This window comes from Phascolarctos cinereus, unplaced genomic scaffold, assembly GCF_003287225.1.
Source record: "Phascolarctos cinereus isolate Bilbo 61053 unplaced genomic scaffold, phaCin_HiC Scaffold_4;HRSCAF=312, whole genome shotgun sequence".
Taxonomy (NCBI): domain Eukaryota; kingdom Metazoa; phylum Chordata; class Mammalia; order Diprotodontia; family Phascolarctidae; genus Phascolarctos; species Phascolarctos cinereus.
Window position 1 is genome coordinate 689,868,261 of NW_027555847.1, and position 14,069 is coordinate 689,882,329.

At 40.3% G+C, this 14,069-nt stretch overlaps 1 protein-coding gene and 1 pseudogene across 1 annotated transcript in view; both read left to right on the forward strand.

Annotated features, from left to right (window-relative positions):
* Positions 1-11,762, forward strand: part of LOC110220331 (large ribosomal subunit protein uL14m pseudogene) — a 132,640-nt pseudogene extending 120,878 nt beyond the window's left edge.
* Positions 1-14,069, forward strand: part of TMEM132D (transmembrane protein 132D) — a 940,028-nt gene that overhangs the window by 153,689 nt on the left and 772,270 nt on the right. The gene's annotated exons all lie outside the window — the stretch shown is intronic.

Consider the following 14,069-nt stretch of genomic DNA (forward strand, 5'->3'; position numbering starts at 1 on the left):
GGGGGTTGCACTAGGTGACCTAAGGTCCTTTCTGGCCCTAAATCTTTTACTGTTCTTTCAATAGCTTCATTGAAACATAGGTTCCCTGTCTCTAAACAGGTAAAAAGTACACAAGAAAGGGAAATAGTTGCATAGTAGACTTCAAGTCAGGTGGAGACCTTGCTAGAAGTCAGAGAGCTTGGGTTCAAATCCTGCCTTGGATTCTTACCATCTGTATGTCTTTTGACAAGCTTTTTAGCCTCCTATGTCCCAGTTTCTTAATCTGTAAAATTCGAGAGTTGGACTGGGGAGCATCTGAAATCTCTTCTAACTCTAGATCTATGATTGCATAGTCTTTAACAGTCTATTTATTCTCTTTGGACCTCAGTTTCCTCATCTGTACAATGAAGAGGTTGGACTAGATGGACTTTAAGGTCCCTTAGGAGACATGATTCCATGACCTTGAAGACTCATTGGCCTTGCCATCGGCCTTTCTGATGTACCTTCAGGACCTTTACCATTGCCATCTGCCCTGCAGTACCACCCTCTTGTATGGATCATGTCCTTCAGAGTCTTCTTTTCTCTTTGTATCTCTGGGACTTATCACAGTGTCTGGCACATAGTAAGGACTTAAAATAGTTTCTGATTCATTTGTTCATTCACTCATTTATTCACATATTCACTCATTTTATTCTTCTTATGATTTAGCAAAAGGTTGCAAGGGGCTAAACTCCTGGTATGACCTGAAAAGCAACAACAGAAGCACTAAAAAGAAGGGAAGAAAAGCTCAAATTAGAGGATAAATATTTGCAAAAAGAAAATGTGAAGGTGAAGAAAATTACCAATACAAGAAAGATACAACCAAGCGTCTCAAAAGTTGAAATACTATAGGCAAAGCAGAGGGAAACAGGAAAAAATGCAAGAATAGCTTCACTGACTCTTTCTTGACAACTAGAGTAGAGCTTGGTAGTTGTATAGCTAGAAGGAAATTTAATATTTGGTCTATGCCCTCATTTTACAGATGAAGAAGCTGTACCTCTAGGATGTGAAGGGGCTTGGCCAAGAATGTACAGGTTGAGATTCCATGAATCTGAGATTTGAATTCAGGCCCTCTGACTGCAAATCCAGCTTCTCTCCATTATACCATGTTCTCTTTCCATAGGTCAATAACATAATTGAATCCTTACAGAATCCTTTTCTGGCATTTTTTTCCCCTTTTTTCTTTTTGGTGAGGCAATCAGGGTTAAGTGACTCGTCCAGGGTCACACAGCTAGCAAATGTCAAGTGTCTAAGACTAGATTTGAAGGTCCTCCTGACTCCAAGGCCAGAGCTCTACCCACTGCACTGCCTAGCTACCCCATTGTTACAGAATCCTAAGAGTCCCTACTCTTGCATGGTGTATTAAGAGCTCCTTGGGAAGGAGCTCTTAATTTATATTTATCTCTCCCCTTGTTCCTTATTTTCCTTTTCATGGGAGTGGCTTAATTTTTCATCCATTTTCCCTTCTTCCTTCCCTGGCTCTGATATATTTTGCATACCACAGGGAGGGGAGAGAGTTGAGTTCTGTATATGTTCCCATGTTAGAGAGAATTTGGAGTATCTTGTGCTCAAATATATAGTGCTTCCAATTTATGTGAAGGCTCAAAAAACGAGAGGTAATTACTTTTTCTTTCATTGCAGAGAGGGTACTGTGGCTCCTACCACAGACCCACCATCCCTCTACCACCCCCACCAGTATTGGGAATGGTTGGGGGGCTGTGATTTGGGGACTCCACTTTTGTCCTCTCTTTTTTTTTGTAGCTTGTACTCCCATTTTGCAAAAGACTGGAGAGGTTTAACGACTTAGAAATAAGGATGGAAACTTTAAGAAGCCCCTTATTTATGGAGCATGAGCCATACTGCTTTTTCATGTAAATTGTGTACAACCCTTCCTGGGAGATGAGCTTTCGGACTGCAAATTAAAATCTCTATAAAATATGTGCTCGTGTAAATTTCCAGCTGGGGAAGAAAGGGAAAAAAACCCCAACATGTGGTGAGTTCGATAGGAGATGCATTTCAGCTTTTCCCCAACGTATTTACATGTGTGGCCTCCCACACAATATGGGACTGTTCCAGCTACCTGATGCATGGAGCAGTTATCCAGCAGAACAATAACCCTCATTCCATCTCCCCAAACAGAGATAAACCAGTTGATCTACATAGTGAATGGCTAAAGGGAGTAAAGAAAGACTGTCATGGTTTGTGAATAAGGCTGAGCTGTATATCATGAAAAGTTATGTGTGGCAGAGGGTTCCCCCTCCCCACCAAGTTCATAGCTCCATTGGTCCAACCTCATTCATTCATTTTGTCTCATTTCCCTGCTCACATGAATGCAGAATGCTAATGCACTTCAGTGAGATGATGGCCTACAACTTTGGATGGGGTGCAGTGGTATCGTGTCCCCTGGGTATAGAAGTCTGCAGGCAAGGGGGTCTTTATGAGGCTTTGGAACAGTGCCCTGTACTCTGGAGGACACTCAGGAGAGAAGATCCAGTGGCAATGAATTTTAATGTCTTTGGAGAGGCCCAAGTTGCCTCTTTGTTTTAAAGGTATGTGATTCTCATATTCAATGAGGCAAGAAATCTAGAATTTTTTTTCAACCTCTGCATCTTAATCATGCTAAGAATGGTGGCTTGTAGGTTCAGTGGATAGAGGTAATTAGTATTTGAGCTGTTTTTAGTTCTTTTGTCTCTGCAGAATTAGTGGCTAACTGCTGCTGAATTAGGGTAAAATTATCTGTTGAAATTGGATCTGGCGCTGTGTATCAATCCAAGTCAATTCAGTTCAACAAATATTTCTTAAGTACCTTCTCTATGCAAGGCATTGGGGATATAGAGGTAAAAAGGGACTAGGCCCTACCCTCAAGGAGCTTGCATGTATTGGGAAGTGGGATGAAGGGATATAAACACACAGATAACTATACCCAGCCAGGTCCTGAGTAGTGTGAATAATGAAGCCCTTGAGATGGCCATGTGTATTTGAATCATTTAGGTGGCACAGCTAGGCAGCACAGTGTAAAGAGTTCCATACGTGGAATCAGGAAGATCTGAGTTTAAATGCAGCCTCAGACATTTAATAGCTGTATGACCCTGGGCAAGTCACTTAACCTTGTTTGCCTCTGTTTCCTCACCCATAAAGTGAGTTGGAGAAGGACGTGGAGAAGTATCTCTATCAAGAAAAGCCCCAGTGGGGTCACAAAGAGTCAATTAAGACTGAAACTACAGAACAGTAACAACATACCATACATATATAAAATAGGGTAATTGGTTCCAGCCCAGTGGAAATATGCAGTGCAAATTCACGTAAGGTGACCGTTTCCTGGGATTCATTATTCACACTCATCGGGACTTAGCTGTGCATGAATAGTATCGAAAGTTGCTTAGATATCAAAGTTGGAGTTTCATTATTATTTAATAAGCATTTCTCTAGCCTTTTGAAGGACCTACTAATGATGCAGGAATGAAGATATGTGATCCTTGTAGAAAACAGGTCAATCTTGGGGTTTCTAGTGGGTTTCGTAGTGTGATATAGCAGCCCAAAGAGCTAACGTAAGCTTTAGCATACCAAGAGAAAGGCAGAGCTTCCAGGAATAGGGAGGTGACAGTCCCACTACAGATTGTCCTCCTCAGACCTCATCTGCAGAACTGTGTTCAGTTATTTGCCCACAGGTAAAGAAAGATTGACAAGCTAAGGAACATTCAGAAAAGGACAGAGAACCAAAGAACCCACACATTAGCTGAGTCCAACAGCATAGGAAGATTTCCTCACCATAGAATGGGGAAAGTCCCCAAGCTCATGTCATGAGAAGATGGATTGATGGGACTTAGGGTGCTTAGCCTTGACAAGAGATGACTCAGGCTGACATGAGATATATTTTCAAGTATTTGAAGGGCTCTCATGTAGAAAAGAGATTAGATGTTGGAGGCAAGAGCAAAGGCAGAAATTAGGGAGCCAAATTTAGGCTTGATGTCAGGAAAATTTTTGCTAACAATTAGAGCTGTCCTCAAGTGAACTGGAAGGGACCACTTGGTGGCACCATAGTGGATAAAGTGCTGGGCCTGAAGTCAGGAAAACTCTTCCTGAGTTCAAATCTGGTGTCAGATACTGGCTGTGTGACCCTGGGCGAGTCAGTTATCCCTGTTTGCCTCAGTTTCCTCATCTGTAAAATGGGCTGGAGAAGAAATGGCAAACCACTTCAGTATCTTTGTTATGAAAACCCAAAATGGGGTCATGAAGAGTCAGGCATGACTGAAATGACTGAACAACGACAAAGTGCTTTAAGGTTTAGCTGGGCTGTGTTGAAGGGGAGAAAAGGGAGCAGGTTTCCCCTTCTGGGAGACCCTCAAGCAGAGGCTGGATGACCGTTCATAAGGTATATTAGGATTTCTTTTGTGTAGAGTTTGGACTAAATGATCCTTGAGACCCTTTCGAGGTCTTAGATTTTGTTACTAAAAAAAGAAAAATCCATGTGTGTCCATCCCCTATAACAGCCATATATAGCTTGTGGTGTGGGGGAGGGGAGAAGGGGGAAGGATTCTCACCAAGACTATTCCTCCTCTGTCTCTGTTTTGGTACTTAATAATGGTAACAGTTCACATTTGCTTAATGCTTTGTTTTACAAAGTGATTTTCTCCCAACAGCTCAGCAAGGTGGACAGTATCAGTCTTTTCATTCATTCTTTGGTCCAGATCTATGATTTCATCAGGGCAAGTCCCTTCACTGAAGCAGGGAAGCAACTCATTTGTAATTTGTAGTTTTAGTGAGTTGCCAGGGGCACAGAGAAACTAAGTGAATTACCCAGGGTCACTTAGCTAGTAGGTGCTATGTGTCAGAAGCAGGATTGAACCCAGCTTGATAAAGTAATTATATTAACTCAAAAAAGTCCTCCCAGTATCTTAAGGACGTAGCTAGGTGAGGCAGTGATTAGGGTGTTAGACCTAAAATCAGAAAGACTTCAGATCAGATCCTGATTCACATTTACTAGCTGTGTGACCCTGGGCAAATTACCTCCGTCTGCCTCTATTTCATCATTTGTAAAATGGGGACAATAATAGCACCTACTTCTGAGGGTTGTTGTGAGGAGGAAATGAAGTAACCTACATAAAGCCCTTTGCAAGTCTTAAAACTCTCTCATTCTCTCTCTCACTCTCTCTCTCTCCACACACACACACACACACACACACACACACACACACAAACACATGTAATACTTAAATACTACTAATGATAATAGTTTATATATACATATATAACATATATAATGGCTTATATATTTAAATATGTGTGTATATGCTATTATTATCATTAGTAGTATTTTACTATTAATAGTATTATACCCTTCATGTAGAAAAATTTTTTGAGGGGGAGAGGGATGCATAGGCCATATATAGTTGCACAAGAGAGAGGGTATTGATAGGTTGTAATTATTCATTATTGAATCAAGTATTCATAGGGATAAAATGACAGATATCTCAAAGTATCTTAAGTCTTCATCTTTCTCTGCTGAACCAATTTCAAAAATAATCATCAAACACAATTACTGTATGATGTGTTCTTGCTTCATTATTTTTATTTCTTTTATGAGAGTTCAATCTGGAGGAATGAAGTTTCTTTTTCCCCAGCAATGATCGTGACACAAAGAAAAAGGTATCATGCTATTTTAAAACATTAACAAGAAGATTAAACATTAAAATAAAAAAATCTAAGTTGTTTGATAAAAAATATCATCATCAAACAATAATGAAGCAGTATCTCATGTTCCCTCTCTCTTGGACAATTGTGTGCCTATGACCATGTGATCTGTAATAGAAAACCATCTAGAAAAGTCCACTAACTCCCTTTTCATATTCTCATCAAAGATACCTTCCAGCATTCATGGATCATTCACATAAAGAAAAAACTTTTGCAAGATGAAAAAGTAGGCATATGGATCTATAATTGTTGATATTCTTGTGATTGCATTAAAAAATGCCCTCTGTGATTTTTTTTCTCCCAGTTGTCTCCTTCAGAGAAAACTTGAAACAGATACACTGGCTTTCCCAAAGTTATGCAATCTCCAGCACAATTTTATTGTTTCTTTAATAAAATCTAGTTATTCCTAACTTCCTTACAAAGACACAGTACATGAGGTACTAACAGAGGTAGTATGCTGAAAATATGTTGATTTCCCTGTTGTTATGAGAATAGATTTCCATAGAGATTCTTGCTGATCTATTCTATTTCACATATCTGTCGTCCTCCTTCACCTTTCTTCTATGAATACACGTGGGATGATATGGATTAACTGGATCTCATGACATGTTCTTTACAAGCTCATCTTTTCCACAACTATTTTTTTGCTCTTCTTTGAGATAATAATGCTTATAATTTTCCTTTGTGTTTCACATATGATCCTGAGCCCTCAACCAACATTTTCTTTGGCTCTCATGCATCCACACCTGGCAATAAGATATTTTCTGACTGAGGATCTTTTTGGTTTCCTCATCATGGCGATTTTCCTACATCAGTCTTCTCTGAACTATGTTGATAGAATAAATGGCTTTAATTTGATCTATTTTCCATTGTGCAGAATTCATGGCTTGTTTAAACAGGTCAGATTAGAGCTGCTACAATCCTAGCGTCAGTTTCTTTATCCTTTCTTGTACTGGTTATCACCTTTGCTCCAAACAGTCAGCCTAACTGAACTCAGCAAATTCTGAAATTACTTCCCTTTGCACAGCAAGTTATTTCCTGTCAATTAAAATGCACTCAGTTTGTTGGTGTGTGCATATGGGAGAGGTGTGGGGGTTGTTGTTCAGTGCTTATTACAACTAGAATAATGTAGTACCTGTTTCATAGTATTATTTTGAAGCTTGTAATATAGTTTGAACATCAAAAAGTGTGTGTGTGTGTGTGTGTGTGTGTGTGTGTGTGTGTGTGTGAATGTGAATATAGCCTGGCATAGTGGATAGAGAACTGCCTTCAGAACTAGTAATACCTAGGTTCAAATCCCACCTCTGACACTATGGGCTGTTTCATGCTGGGAAAGTCACTTAGTGTCTCAGTGTCCCAGATAATTCTCTAAGATGATATGTTGCAGAAAAGGGTGCCAACTTGTATTGATAAAGGTAGTTTCTTCTCCCAGGATTTCCCTATAATAACAAAATCAGAGATCTAGTCCCTATCCCTAAAAAGTATACAAACAATAATAATTATTATTATTATTCAATGTCTTTTCATTCTCTTGTAAGAGAGTTTTCATGATATATGGACATGAGACACCACAGAAGCCTTTATCCTCTTTTATGTGTCGATCCCAACCCAATTTTCCAACATGGCTTTCACCATCCTCCCTTGTACCCACATATTATCTCATTGAAGACTGTAGGAGTCAAGGCAAATGCTACTTTAGTTTGGGAAAATGTTTAAAGTTCTTCAATGGATACCACGGAAGCAATATTGTGGTGCACTGAGAGGAGCATCTATTTCAGAGACAAGAAGTTGTTTTTGTTGTTGTTTTAAAGCTACTTCTTTTTTGTTTGATTGTTTGTTTGTTTTTGCTTTTAGGCAGTTGGGGTTAAGTGACTTGCCCCGGGTCACACAGCTAATAAGTGTCAAGTATTTGGTCTGAGGCCAGATTTGAACTCAGGTCTTTCTGACTTCAGGGCTGGTGCTCTATCCACTGTACCACCTAGCTGCCCCCAAAGCCATTTCTTAATCATATCAAGAGTCAAGAGGACACAGGCTCAAACCCTGACTGGTATTTACCACCTGGGTGGCCTTGGGCAAATCATTTCACTCCTATGATCAAATCCAATAAAATCCAATTCCATAGACATTTATTAAGTACCTAGTAAGTGCCAGGCACTATGCTAGCACTGGGGATACAATTAATAAAAAAGACAGTCCCTGTCCCCAAGAAACTTACAATCTAAAGGGGCAAACAATATAGAGAAAGAGGCAGGAGAGTGGGAGGATTGGAGGGGAGACCAGGAAGTACCCAGAATGGGGACATTTATTCCATGCAGTTGAAACCAGGTAGAGCAGCAGATGCAAATTAGAGTGAGAGAGAGAGAGAGAGAGAGAGAGAGAGAGAGAGAGAGAGAGAGAGAGAAGAGAGGGAGGGAGGGAGGAGGAGGAGGGAGGGAGAGAGAGAGAGAGAGAGAGAGAGAGAGAGAGAGAGAGAGAGAGAGAGAGAAAGAGGGAGGGAGAGAGGGAGGGAGGGAGAGAGAGAGGGAGGGAGGGAGAGAGAGAAGGAGGGAGGGGAGGGAGGAGAGAGAGAGAGGAGAGAGAGAGAAGAGAGAGAGAGAGAGAGAGAGAGAGAGAGAGAGAGAGACTCTGCTTCAACACTGAAGAAAGTTCAGCTAAGTGGTGAAGTGAATAGAAGGCTGGGCCGGGAGTCAGGAAGACCTGAGTTCAAATCTTGCCTCAGACACCTATTAGATGTGTGACCCTGGACAGGTCACTTAGCACCTTCTTGCCTCAGTTTCCTCATCTGTAAAATGAAGATAATAATAATACCTATCTCCTAGGATTATTATGAAGATCAAATGAGATAACAGCACAGAGCCTGGCACATAGTACATGTTATAGAAATGCTGAGGCATCTAGGTGGCTGGCTTGGTGGATAGAGCGCCCAGCCTGGAGTCAGGAAGACCTGAGTTCAAATCCAGCTCCAGACACTTACGCGCTATGTGACTCTGGGCAAGTCGCTTAACCTCTGTTTGCCTTAATCCACTGGAGAAGGAAATGGCTAGTCACCCCAGTATCTTTGCCAAGAAGACCCCATAGACAGTATGGTCCATGGGGTCACAAAGAGTTGGACATGACTGAACAACAAATATAAACGTTAGCTATTATTATCTTTAAGAAAAGATCTAGGCTCAGCCGTTTACCAGACAGAGAGATACCAAAGAAGTGAGTGTACCTTTAGGGATGGAACAGTGTGACTAATGGTAGGAGAGACTTATGCCTGGAGGGACTCTGAGTCATAAACTTCAGTAATTTAATTATCTTGATGCTGAATTAAACACGTATGTAAGATAAGCCCTTCAGATTTTGTTGTCCTTTGCTCCAGGCAGGAGAACATGGTCTAGGTCTGGAGCTGATGTGTTTTGTAGGGCCTCACTGGTACATGGACAGTTTTTGAGGTAGGGAATTGAGGAGAAGGAATGGTTTTTCGTTGGTTTCCCCTCTTCTAAGCTACTGCCAACTGCTTTGTTCATACCACTTCTTGATTCTCTCTCCCTCCCCTTCCTCTTTCTCCTCCTCTCTCTTCTCTTTTACCCTTTTCTTTCTCCTTTTTCTTCCTCTTCCCTTCTCTCTTCTTACTGCTCTTTCCTTTCCCCCCTCCATGTCTTTCCTTTCTCTTCCTCTCCCTTTTTCATCCCCCCTTTTCCTTTCTTCCTTTCTTTCCTCTGTTTTTTATTTCTTTCTTCCTTTTCCAAATTTCTCCTTTCCCCTTTCTTTCCTCTTCTCATTTCCTCCTTTGCCCTTCCCTCTTTCTGGCCTCCTCTTTTCTACCTTTCTTTTTTTTCACTTTTCTCATTCCCTTTTCCATTCTACCCTTTTTGCCAATCACGCTATCATTCCCCTTTCTACCTTCCTCCCTTCTCCTGCTCCCTTCCTATCTTTCCCTCTACCTCTTTATGCTAATTAAAATGTAGCTTCAAGGGAGAAGGTCAAAGGCTGAATTTATGAGGATTCAATTTGAAGGAGGTGTTAAAACTACATGAACAATTACTACAAAATAGAACCTGACCTAAGTCAACAGATCCCATCCAAGCTTAATGCTGATTTATATAAAGGGTGCCCTCCAATTGTTTGGAATGTACTGTTCTTGCCCCCACACCCCATCCTAAAATTTGTGTCACTGCAATTCTTTTTTTCTACCCATACTTTTTCACTGATTAATTTAAGTACAAAATGCAGTTGTTTGTATTGCTGGGACCATAGTATTATTTTAGAATTTCAAAGGATCTGGAGATGAAACATGGCATAGTGGATAGAGGGCTGGGGTTAGAGTCATGATCACCTGTATTCAAATTCATACACTGACTAGCTATGTGATCTTGATCAAATCACAGCCTCTCTGAGGCACAGTTTTCTTAGCTGTAACATACTATTTTCCATACCTACCTTCCAGGTTGGTGTGATTTTTTTTTTTTGGTTTTAAATTAGATCTGTGATTTCACTGGTGCTTCTAACTCTCTCTACCAATGAAGATCCACAATTGCTCTGAAATTTCAAGTCCTAGAGTTTTCTGTGATATTAAGAGGTAATGTGACTTCCCTATTTCCACAGCTTGTATGCTCTGTGGAGTAGGACTTTAACTTGTATTTCTTACTCAGGGGATGGCCCTCCATTCATGATGCCAGAATGCTAATTGAGCAGTATAAGAAAACTAATGAAATCTTAGGCTTTTGCAATGTTCAGATATAAGGAGGTGATGATAAACTCCTTGAAGAAATAGCTCACTTTTGTCTTTGTATCTTAGGCCCTAGGCATGATGTGTGATGTACAGTAAGTGCTTAATAAATGCTTGGGATTTATTGATTAATGAAGCTATCCCAAAGGTAATCACAGCTTGAATTCTTGGTTGGATGTTTAAAAAAGCTTAGCACAAAAATTGCATTTTCATTTGGTTAATTTCAGAGTTAGTATGCCCATTCTTACTTTTTGGGTGGTTCCAATTCTATGAACCAGAAGGCAATTGATGTGGATGGAAGTTCTACACTCCAGTGTTCCAAACAGTGGGACTCTCATCAATTTCAATTGTAGTATTGGAGTAGTAGAAAGAGCAAAGTCCACATATGACATAGTATCCCTGAATTAAAGACTCAGAATTTCAGATGCCATTCAGTCAATCTACATGTGTAAAAGTATCCTCACTATGGCTTCCCTGATAGGTGGGCACACAGCCTTTGTGTGAAGACTGTGTGTGTGTGTGTGTGTGTGTAGGGATGGGAAGGGCCTACTATCATGGTTATCAGTAGTGTGGCACCATCAGAGCTGGACTTGGAATAAGGAAGAACATCAATTAGAATCTCATCTTTGATACTTACTAGTTGTGTGACTCCAGGCAAATCACATAACTTCTCTGAAACTCAGTTTCCTTATTTGCAAAATGGATATAATAATAATAATAATAATAATAATAATAATAATAAATGGATATAATGATGATGATGATGATGTGATGATGATGATGATGATGATTGATGATGATGATAATAATCAGGAGGGAGTGAACCAGAATCACCACTGACCACCAGTGGCCCACACCCTAATGCACACTTGGCAAATGCACACATGATTTCATCCCAGAATCCCTATGGCTTTCTCTATGGGGCCTTCTAAACCTTATCAGCAGAGCACTAAGCCAGCGCTATTTCAGCACCATGGAGACCCTTGGAGCAATACAGAACATGACAAGAGTACTTGATAGACAATAGTGCCTTAGGGAACACTGCATACCACCACCACCACCACCACCCTAGATGCATCTATGTCTATAATAAGACTGGAATAGGCAAAGTGAGAGACAGGATCTTGCTGGCCATCAAGGGACAGAAGAAGAAGGCCCTTATTGTGGGGCACAGAATGCCCAGCCCCTGGATGATACCAAGATTTGATTCAAACAATCAAATGCTCATTGAGGGCAATGGAAACCCAGTGGGTACCCACATCAAGGTACCAATTCCGAGTCTCCATGGCTAGAAGGCAAGTATTCCAAAGTGCTTGCCGTCGCTCAGATGTTTGTATGAAAGGTCAGGGACTTTGACTGCAGGAGGTGCTCTTGGAGGGAGATAATTCACAGAGCAGTTCCCAACTAGGAATAGGCTTGGGGAAAAGGATTTTCCCTTTCTATCCCCTTCTTCCCCCAGGAAGGAGGGGGAACCAAATTTTGTGAAGTAATAAAAATATTTTATGTAAAAAAAAAGTGGTGACAGCTGGGTGTCACAGTGGATAAAGCACCAGCCCTGGAGTCAGGAGGACATGAGTCCAAATTTGGTTTCAGACACTGGATACTTATTAGCTGTGTGACCCTGAGCAGCTCACTTAACTCTAATTGCCTTGCAATCCTCCCTTCTCCCCCCAAAACCCTGAAAACAGCATTATTGTAGGGCTCAAAAGAACCTTAATAATTTAAAACAGCATTAAGATTTTGGGGGTATCTTCTACTATAAAATATTTAGCAAATTTAAATTCTGTGTGAATATCAGTTGTTATATGCATTATATTATACATATACATGTATACATACATACACACAAACATATATGTATGTATGTATATGTGTGTGCATATATATGTATGTGTGTGTGTGTGTGTGTGTGTAATTGATTTAACACTTAGAGTGCCTGGTATATAGTGGGTGCTTAATAAATACTTATTTCCTTCCTTCCTTCCTTCCTTCCTTCCTTCCTTCCTTCCTTCCTTCCTTCCTTCCTTCCTTCCTTCCTTCCTTCCTGTTATTCTTATTATCACTGTTATATCATCCTTTTTAGGTGGTGTTCAGATAGAAATTGAGCACAAATTGCTATTTATCCTGCTATTAGATAAAGATAGGACCTCAGCCTCCGATTTCACTGATATGGGAAATTCCTGAATGCAGAAACTTCCTCTATCAATATAGATCATCACCTTCTCTGCAACTGGAGAGTTGCCTGGGGCACTGAGAAATTAAATAATTCACCCAGGGTCACACAGCCAGTGTGTCTCAGAGGTGGGTCCTGAATCCAGGTCTTCCTGAATCCAAAGCTACTTCTCTTTTATTTACTTCCCTAGTGTTGTTCCCCTCCCTTCCCCTTCCCAGTTTCCCTCTCTCTCTCTCTCTCTCTCTCTCTCTCTCTCTCTCTCTCTCTCTCTCTCTCTCTCTTTCCACTTTTGTGTGTGTATCTATATCTATATCTATATCTATATCTATATCTATATCTATATCTATATCTATATCTATATATATGTTCTCTCTCTCTCTCTCTCTCTCTCTATATATATATATATATATATATATATTCTAGACCAATGATCATTTATCGTTATTATTTATAATAAATAGCATTGCTTGTTCATAATATACAATTATCAGATTTGAGATCTAATTTAAGCTAGTGGAATAGTGAATAAAGTTTTGGACTCAGAGTTATATGCCTAGTAGGCATATAAGCTATATGACCTTGGACAAGTCACTTAACCTCTCTCAGCCTCAGTTTCCTCATCTATAAAACTGGGCTAATAGAAGTACCTATCTCACACAAGATTTTTGTGACGATTTTTGGTAAAACTGAAAGCATTAATGAAATTCTATTGTTACTGTTATTATTATTATTAATTCATGAAGAAGCCCATTTCATTTTTTTCCCTTCTGTTTTAACTGTTAGGAAATGTTTCCTTATATCCTGCCTTTATCTGCTTTTGTGTAATTTCCACTGCTCATAGGTCTGTCATCTGGGAATCAGCAGAACAAATATCTGTGTGTATTAATGCATACTCACTGTACTTGGCGGTTAAGGATATGTGTATGCTGGCAAAACAAAGCAACTTATATTTTAAAATTATTTGTAGCATTATTTGTATACTTGGATGGGTGAATGTTTTCATGATTTTGAGCTTTTCTTCCACTGGTCCAGATTCCGGTCCCTCCAGGGCCAGCTAGGTACCTTTCTTCCATATGATTCTTGTCCCATGTCTTTCCACAGAGAACCCATCCAACATGCTGGAGGCCTGTGCCTGTGTCTTTTATAGTGAGAATATGGGTATTAATCTGATTCAGTTCCTCAAGACTCATTCATGGACAATGATCTTACATTCACAGTTACAACAATTAAGTTTATGTTTGATGACAGAGAACTGTGTGATTCTTAGCATTGTTTGCCCCCTTTTTTGCTTCTTTTCCTCCATCATTGGAGAAGAAGCAGAGGCCCATCCAGTCTACGGGGGCTGCACTGGAACGTTTTCTTTTTGTGAGTTGCCATAGCTGAGCAGCCCCATTGCCTGGTGGCCAAAGTTCTGGTGATAAATCTTACTGTACTTCAGGCAGCAGACCCATGCCAGGCCTATGCTCAAAGTCT